An 8,458-nucleotide genomic window follows, 5' to 3' on the forward strand; every position below is an offset into this window, starting at 1 on the left:
ACTGAAGGCTTTGATCCACTCCATGTTGGCTGAGAATATAACTAAATTTTCGGTTCTGGTCCTCCATCACTTCAAGTATTCAGCAGCAGGTACTTTAAGTCTTTAATGAGCCAAGAATATAGGGCATCACCATGTTTCTGATATGCTGGAAGCTTCTTTGATGGACAGGTGTGCCAACCAACTTCTCGTATGCAGCTCCCTCAAAACCCTAATCACCGAGAATAAAGTGGCTTTATAACCAAAAATCTTAAACTTAGGTTAAAAGATTTCACCTTTTGTTAAAGGTACACCTGGCATATGTTGAATGGCTGTAGCAGCTTCCTTTGATCCCTTTCATGTCACTGAGGTGTTCCCTTTGCAAATTTCTGATTCTTCTTTCAAACTGTTTGCTTGCGTTTTAAAAACAACACCTACAGCAGTTTGAAACTGTTTTAAACAATTTCCATTTCCCTTGAGATTTTTACTGCTCTGCCACCTGATTGCAAAACTCCTTTTTACCTTGGATATGTATAGCAGGGTCTACATGCCTTCAAAATAAGGAACTAAGCAAAATTTTACAAAACTTAGAACACACCTTTCGCGCAGCCCATTCTCAATAAGTGTCCGATGTGTCTCTGTAAGACCAAGCTCCCAAGGACCACCTGCATGTTTGATAGAACTTATTGGACTTGCTCCAGTGCCCCCATCATGTCCTGATATCTGTATTATATCAGCATTGCCTTTTGCCTTTTCCAATTCCAGCCTCTGCTACAAACTTGACAGAAACCTTTGCCATTGGATTGACCTGGTGAAGGTCAAACATCAATTGCGCAAGGTCCTCGATAGGGTAGATATCATGATGTGGAGGAGGTGATATCAGAGGTACACCAGGTTTAGAGTTACGCAATCTTGCTATGTAAGTGCTGACTTTCTTTCCAGGCAGTTGCCCTCCTTCGCCTGGCTTTGCTCCTTGTGCAATCTTGATCTCCAACTGATCTGCATTAGCTAGGAAAGTTGGAGTAACACCAAACCGACCTGAAGCAACCTGTTTAATTGCACTAGTGGCAGTGTCAACATTTCGAAGACCTTTAAGGTGTGGAAATGTTGATGAATATCCATCAACTACATCTGATAGAGGTCTCCAACGCACAGGATCCTCACCACCTTCCCCTGAATTTGATTTTCCTCCTATTCTGTTCATTGCCACGACAATCGATTCATGTGTTTCCCTTGAAATAGCACCAAGTGACATGCCCCCAGTGCAAAAGCGCTGCACAATTTCTGAAGCTGGTTCGACCTTCCCAACAGAAATAGAAGGCCGATCACTTGCAAATTCTAGGAGGTCACGAAGGACATTTACTGGCCGGTTAGCAAGGTGTTGTTGGCAGACTGAAAATGCGTTTTCATTTTTCTCACGAACAGCTTTATGTAACAATTTTGACATCTCTGGATTATTGCCGTGATATTCACCTCCAGGTCTAAACTGTATAAAGCCGAAGTTTTCAAGCCTCCTAGCAGTATCCTCAGAGAAGGCTTTCACCCAAAATGACAATGATTCACGTGCCAGCTCATCCATATTCAAACCACCAACTCGGGAGAAACTCCCACAAAATGCTATGTCAACCACTTCTTTACCTAGCCCATATATCTCAAAAATTTGTGCTCCACAATAACTAGAAAGCAATGAGATACCCATCTTTGAGAGTATCTTCAAGAGGCCAGCCTTAATTGCCTTGCCAAAATTCTTCTGAGCTTGCTCGATTGTAACTGTTGGCATTTTCCCATTCCTCATCATATTTTCAGCTTTGGCACTCAGACGCCATTAACGACATGTCTCCAGTGCCAGATATGGACAAACAGCACTCACACCATACCCAATTAGGCAAGCAAAATGATGTGTACTAAAACATTGAGCTGTATCAGCAATTATCGATGCTGACATACGCAAGCCATTTTGAATGAGGTGTTGATGAACAGCTCCAGCTGCCAAAAGAATAGGAATTGCTGGCCTAGTTGGTTCCAATTCATCGGCACGATCACTGAGGATTAACAGATGTGAACCACCTCGAACAGCCTCATCTGCAGCTTCACAGAGTCTATTTATTGCTTTTTCCAAAGATCCATCAAGACCTTTGCTGATATCAAAAATATTGGTAATCTGCGAGCCTTCAAATATGAATCTTTCTTCAGTAGCTCTAGCTCTCCCTCATTCAGCACAGGACTTGCAAGAGTTACCTGAGCAGCATTCTTTGGTCCAACTTCCAAAATATTTTCTCGTTTTCCAAGACTAACTTCCAGAGACATGACTAGGCCTTCCCCTGCTTCCACTTGTTTTGCTATAATGTCAAGCTCAGACAACCGTGTTGTAATGCTTCTGCCAGCTAGCGGAAAGGCATTTAAGCTAGGATAATGCTTTTAATGTTTGATGCGTTCACTTTGTTTACAAGCCCATGATACTTTTACGAAGAGCATCCCAAGACATACGCTGATATTCCAAGCTGCTTTTATCTTGTAAATCTTTCATCATTTGCGCCATGATAAACTAAAACTTTAGTGCTTCCTTCAACAATAAACCGAGCAATGTCGTTCCTCCATTGAATAACAGCTACCATGGGACAAACAACAAGGGTGCCTTTAACCTGAGGTAGTACCTTGCAATCACTAAAACTGTCACCTTCAGATTCAGAACTGATGACAAGCATACACGCAGGAGCTTGAGAGCATGCCTCCTATAAAGTGCATCCACCCGAGAGCTATTTTGCATGACAGCTGCTATGGATTTGAAAAAATCCCCCATTTCGTAGCGCAGCCAATGTAAAATATGAATTATGCGCTACGAAATCACCTAAAAGATGTTGCGCTGTAAAACTGCTAAAAAGGATTCATGTGCTTATTTGCAGACATTTGGCATTGAAATTTTGTCAGTGATAACAGTGGCTCCACTTGGGATAGTGTGCCCTTGTGGTACACTAAGAACCTGCAGTTCCAGTGCCTTATAAAATTTATTGGACAAACATCTTCTTTAAGTTCCTTGGGCTTGCACCTCGAGCTTAAGCTTGATGATCACTGTAGGAGAAAGAAATCTATATCTACCACTACTAAAAAAATTTTGCTCAGTCAACCTTGAGCTTATTTGCATTTATCTTACCTACCTACCCTATCAGCTGCAAGCTCCACTTGTAGCTCAAGCAACGTGAAATTTCCAATGTAGCCAATCATTTATCTTATCTGACATTTGAGTCCTTTGGCTGTGCTTGAAACAAAAATAAACCAGATACTGAAGTAACCAAGGCAGCATGAGGTGTAACTGTTCTTCAACATGAAAATATAACTGGAATCCTGAACAGTAAATCTTTTCCATGTATTCAGCTATAGGGTCAAAAAACACATGGTTAGTTTGTTGATTCTCATAACATTCTATATCTTCAAACAACTTATCCTCAGCCACACCAAATTTATTTGATATGCTATCCAACTGCCTTTCTGAATGATGCTCACAAACAATGTAATTTTCCTCACTATTATGATTATTATTTGAAGTAAGCTGCTGCAAGGAATTACAAAATTGAACAAGCTTTTCCTCTGCCTGAGGGTCGTAAAAACTATCTTCCAGTACTTCTTCTTGCTGTTTGCAATCGATTTCATACTCATGATGATCTGAAGCCTGACAAATCTGCTGCATCTCTACATCAATATCAAAGGATGAAACATGGTTTTCACAAATAAACCCCTGCTGATCTTCATGCTGCGTTTCATGAGAGGTTATACTTTCTTCTCGGTGCTGAAATGCATTGTTATGAAGAGCCTCTAAAATTTCTTCATCCATAAATTCATCATCATCATAACAATCCTCCAAGTACTGAATAAGATTTAAAGAATGCCTACAACAATCTTTAAGCAGCAATAAGGAAGGATAACCTTCTTTATACATTTCACAGAATTCATCATGAAAACTAGCAAGCGAATATATTGAACCATTTTCCAGACTTTTATACCAAGACCATGCTTTTCCTTCTAAAGTGGTCATAAACATTTTAATGAGACAATCTTCAGGGAAATGAACCTTAAGACTGCGTACATGCATATGGAATTTAACCAAATGAAGAGCAGCATCATCTTTCTTTTCATCTTTGAATATTGGAAGATCCTCTAACCAATCAACCTCCGGCCTAGGATTTGGAAAACCAGGGATATGAGACCGATTCATAGGAGCATACCTGGCATTCATTCTCGCAGTGGAATCCATCTTGAAACTTCATCAAGCTACTGATCTTCTAGTAGTGGAGTCACCTTCTAATTTCTTATTTGATGTGTGGAGTCGCCAAGGTAGTTTTGCAGCCTCAAAAAGATGTCTGAGCTCCTGCTACCTTCAGAAGTTCAGCCTCTAAATTCCGAGAATGAATAGACTTCAGGCTCCCGGCAGACACACCAAAATGTTATCACAAAATCAAGCACTGAAGGGCTGCTGATCAGGTAGACTCTGTGTAACTGTTTCAGACCAATCTTTTGACTAAGGATTAGCCTCCTTAGCCTGAGAGGGCTCTCTCAAAAGGTTATTGATTTTGACTATTGATGAGATGGCTAACTCTTGTAAAGTAAATTTAACAAATATGTTGGCTGGACAGACATTACAAAGACTTCCATTGGGCTTATGGAGTTAATCATCCTTCAGTAAACTATAACACTACTCATTCATAGAAGTCAGGGCATGTAATGTTTAAATACTCAAAACACCTCTCATAAAAACCTCAGCTTACAAATACACACAGGAAATCAGAGCAGCAAAGTGAATTCTAAGTGATTGTGTATTTATACAACTGTAAAAACATAAAGGATAAAACAAAACCACATATCTTGAGCATTTGAAACACTGTATGAATCCTGAGAAGAAAAAGCAGTCACTTGTATTACTGAAAATGAGTTTGAACACAAGCCAAAATAACACTCTGTTTTCTCAAATATCCAACCCTAATTACATCGATCATTCAGCTATATATAGAAACATGACTCTAACTACTTGGGGCTTCCTCCTCCAGCATGAGGGGAGCTCGATGACTGCCACTAATGACACCTATCTGCTTTTAACAAACTATTTAATACAATAATCACTAACAGAAGTTTTAAAGAGTTCTAATTTTGTTATAACTCTAACTCTATCTTCTTCATAAATTGATTCCTCCTTGCAGCTTTGACACTTGGCTTCCTCTTTGTTTGGCTGAGATGGCATGAGATGAGCAATTAATGTCCCATGTTGGCTTTGGATACTGAAGGCTTTGATCCACTCCATGTTGGCTGAGAATATCCCTAAATTTTCGGTTCTGGTCCTCCATCACTTCAAGTATTCAGCAGCAGGTACTTTAAGTCTTTAATGAGCCAAGAATATAGGGCATCACCATGTTTCTGATATGCTGGAAGCTTCTTTGATGGACAGGTGTGCCAACCAACTTCTCGTATGCAGCTCCCTCAAAACCCTAATCACCGAGAATAAAGTGGCTTTATAACCAAAAATCTTAAACTTAGGTTAAAAGATTTCACCTTTTGTTAAAGGTACACCTGGCATATGTTGAATGGCTGTAGCAGCTTCCTTTGATCCCTTTCATGTCACTGAGGTGTTCCCTTTACAAATTTCTGATTCTTCTTTCAAACTGTTTGCCTGCGTTTTAAAAACAACACCTACAGCAGTTTCGCAATTTCGTAGCGCGCTACGAAACTGCGAAACTGTTTTAAACAATTTCCATTTCCCTTGAGACTTTTACTGCTCTGCCACCTGATTGCAAAACTCCTTTTTACCTTGGATATGTATAGCAGGGTCTACATGCCTTCAAAATAAGGAACTAAGCAAAATTTTACAAAACTTAGAACACACCTTTCGCGCAGCCCATTCTCAATAAGTGTCCGATGTGTCTCTGTAAGACCAAGCTCCCAAGGACCACCTGCATGTTTGATAGAACTTATTGGACTTGCTCCAGTGCCCCCATCATGTCCTGATATCTGTATTATATCAGCATTGCCTTTTGCAACTCTAGAGGCAACAGTTCCAATTCCAGCCTCTGCTACAAACTTGACAGAAACCTTTGCCATTGGATTGACCTGGTGAAGGTCAAACATCAATTGCGCAAGGTCCTCGATAGGGTAGATATCATGATGTGGAGGAGGTGATATCAGAGGTACACCAGGTTTAGAGTTACGCAATCTTGCTATGTAAGTGCTGACTTTCTTTCCAGTGAGTTGCCCTCCTTCGCCTGGCTTTGCTCCTTGTGCAATCTTGATCTCCAACTGATCTGCATTAGCTAGGAAAGTTGGAGTAACACCAAACCGACCTGAAGCAACCTGTTTAATTGCACTAGTGGCAGTGTCACCATTTCGAAGACCTTTAAGGTGTGGAAATGTTGATGAATATCCATCAACTACATCTGATAGAGGTCTCCAACGCACAGGATCCTCACCACCTTCCCCTGAATTTGATTTTCCTCCTATTCTGTTCATTGCCACGGCAATTGATTCATGTGTTTCCCTTGAAATAGCACCAAGTGACATGCCCCCAGTGCAAAAGCGCTGCACAATTTCTGAAGCTGGTTCGACCTTCCCAACAGAAATAGAAGGCCGATCACTTGCAAATTCTAGGAGGTCACGAAGGACATTTACTGGCCGGTTAGCAAGGTGTTGTTGGCAGACTGAAAATGCGTTTTCATTTTTCTCACAAACAGCTTTATGTAACAATTTTGACATCTCTGGATTATTGCCGTGATATTCACCTCCAGGTCTAAACTGTATAAATCCGAAGTTTTCAAGCCTCCTAGCAGTATCCTCAGAGAAGGCTTTCACCCAAAATGACAATGATTCACGTGCCAGCTCATCCATATTCAAACCACCAACTCGGGAGAAACTCCCACAAAATGCTATGTCAACCACTTCTTTACCTAGCCCATATATCTCAAAAATTTGTGCTCCACAATAACTAGAAAGCAATGAGATACCCATCTTTGAGAGTATCTTCAAGAGGCCAGCCTTAATTGCCTTGCCAAAATTCTTCTGAGCTTGCTCGATTGTAACTGTTGGCATTTTCCCATTCCTCATCATATTTTCAGCTTTGGCACTCAGACGCCATTAACAACATGTCTCCAGTGCCAGATATGGACAAACAGCACTCACACCATACCCAATTAGGCAAGCAAAATGATGTGTACTAAAACATTGAGCTGTATCAGCAATTATCGATGCTGACATACGCAAGCCATTTTGAATGAGGTGTTGATGAACAACTCCAGCTGCCAAAAGAATAGGAATTGCTGGCCTAGTTGGTTCCAATTCATCGGCATGATCACTGAGGATTAACAGATGTGAACCACCTCGAACAGCCTCATCTGCAGCTTCACAGAGTCTATTTATTGCTTTTTCCAAAGATCCATCAAGACCTTTGCTGATATCAAAAATATTGGTAATCTGCAAGCCTTCAAATATGAATCTTTCTTCAGTAGCTCTAGCTCTCCCTCATTCAGCACGGGACTTGCAAGAGTTACCTGAGCAGCATTCTTTGGTCCAACTTCCAAAATATTTTCTCGTTTTCCAAGACTAACTTCCAGAGACATGACTAGGCCTTCCCCTGCTTCCACTTGTTTTGCTATAATGTCAAGCTCAGACAACCGTGTTGTAATGCTTCTGCCAGCTAGCGGAAAGGCATTTAAGCTAGGATAATGCTTTTAATGTTTGATGCGTTCACTTTGTTTACAAGCCCATGATACTTTTACGAAGAGCATCCCAAGACATATGCTGATATTCCAAGCTGCTTTTATCTTGTAAATATTTCATCATTTGCGCCATGATAAACTAAAACTTTAGTGCTTCCTTCAACAATAAACCGAGCAATGTCGTTCCTCCATTGAATAACAGCTACCATGGGACAAACAACAAGGGTGCCTTTAACCTGAGGTAGTACCTTGCAATCACTAAAACTGTCACCTTCAGATTCAGAACTGATGACAAGCATACACGCAGGAGCTTGAGAGCATGCCTCCTGTAAAGTGCATCCACCCCAGAGCTATTTTGCATGACAGCTGCTATGGATTTGAAAAAATCCCCCATTTCGTAGCGCAGCCAATGCAAAATATGAATTATGCGCTACGAAATCACCTAAAAGATGTTGCGCTGCAAAACTGCTAAAAAGGATTCATGTGCTTATTTGCAGACATTTGGCATTGAAATTTTGTCAGTGATAACAGATGTCATGGTGATGGTTGTCCAAAGTTTCAACTTGGATGAAGGATTTATAATCATTTGACAAGTTACCAAGATTACAAGATGCATGACCAGTTGACAATATAGGATCATTATACTAAAAGAGAGAAGAAAGATGAAACATGTATTCAACACTTTTCTCCTCTACTTGTGAAATGCAGATACCTTATTCTTGGTTACTACTTGAAACAACAAGTTCGCCATTATTAAGAGTTGAAGTAGATTGATCAAGTGTATCGTGGAA

The 8,458-nt window shown here is 40.5% G+C and overlaps 2 pseudogenes; both read right to left on the reverse strand.

Moving 5' to 3' along the window:
- Positions 1-519: 519 nt before the first annotated feature.
- On the reverse strand, positions 520-2,776 carry LOC149147051 (ferredoxin-dependent glutamate synthase, chloroplastic pseudogene; annotated as a pseudogene).
- A 3,014-nt stretch (positions 2,777-5,790) lies between these two features.
- On the reverse strand, positions 5,791-8,061 carry LOC149147052 (ferredoxin-dependent glutamate synthase, chloroplastic pseudogene; annotated as a pseudogene).
- Between the last annotated feature and the right edge of the window lie 397 nt (positions 8,062-8,458).

This window comes from Pinus tabuliformis, chromosome 9, assembly GCF_031772625.1.
Source record: "Pinus tabuliformis cultivar Carrire ecotype Pingquan chromosome 9, CPIR1, whole genome shotgun sequence".
NCBI lineage: Eukaryota > Viridiplantae > Streptophyta > Pinopsida > Pinales > Pinaceae > Pinus > Pinus tabuliformis.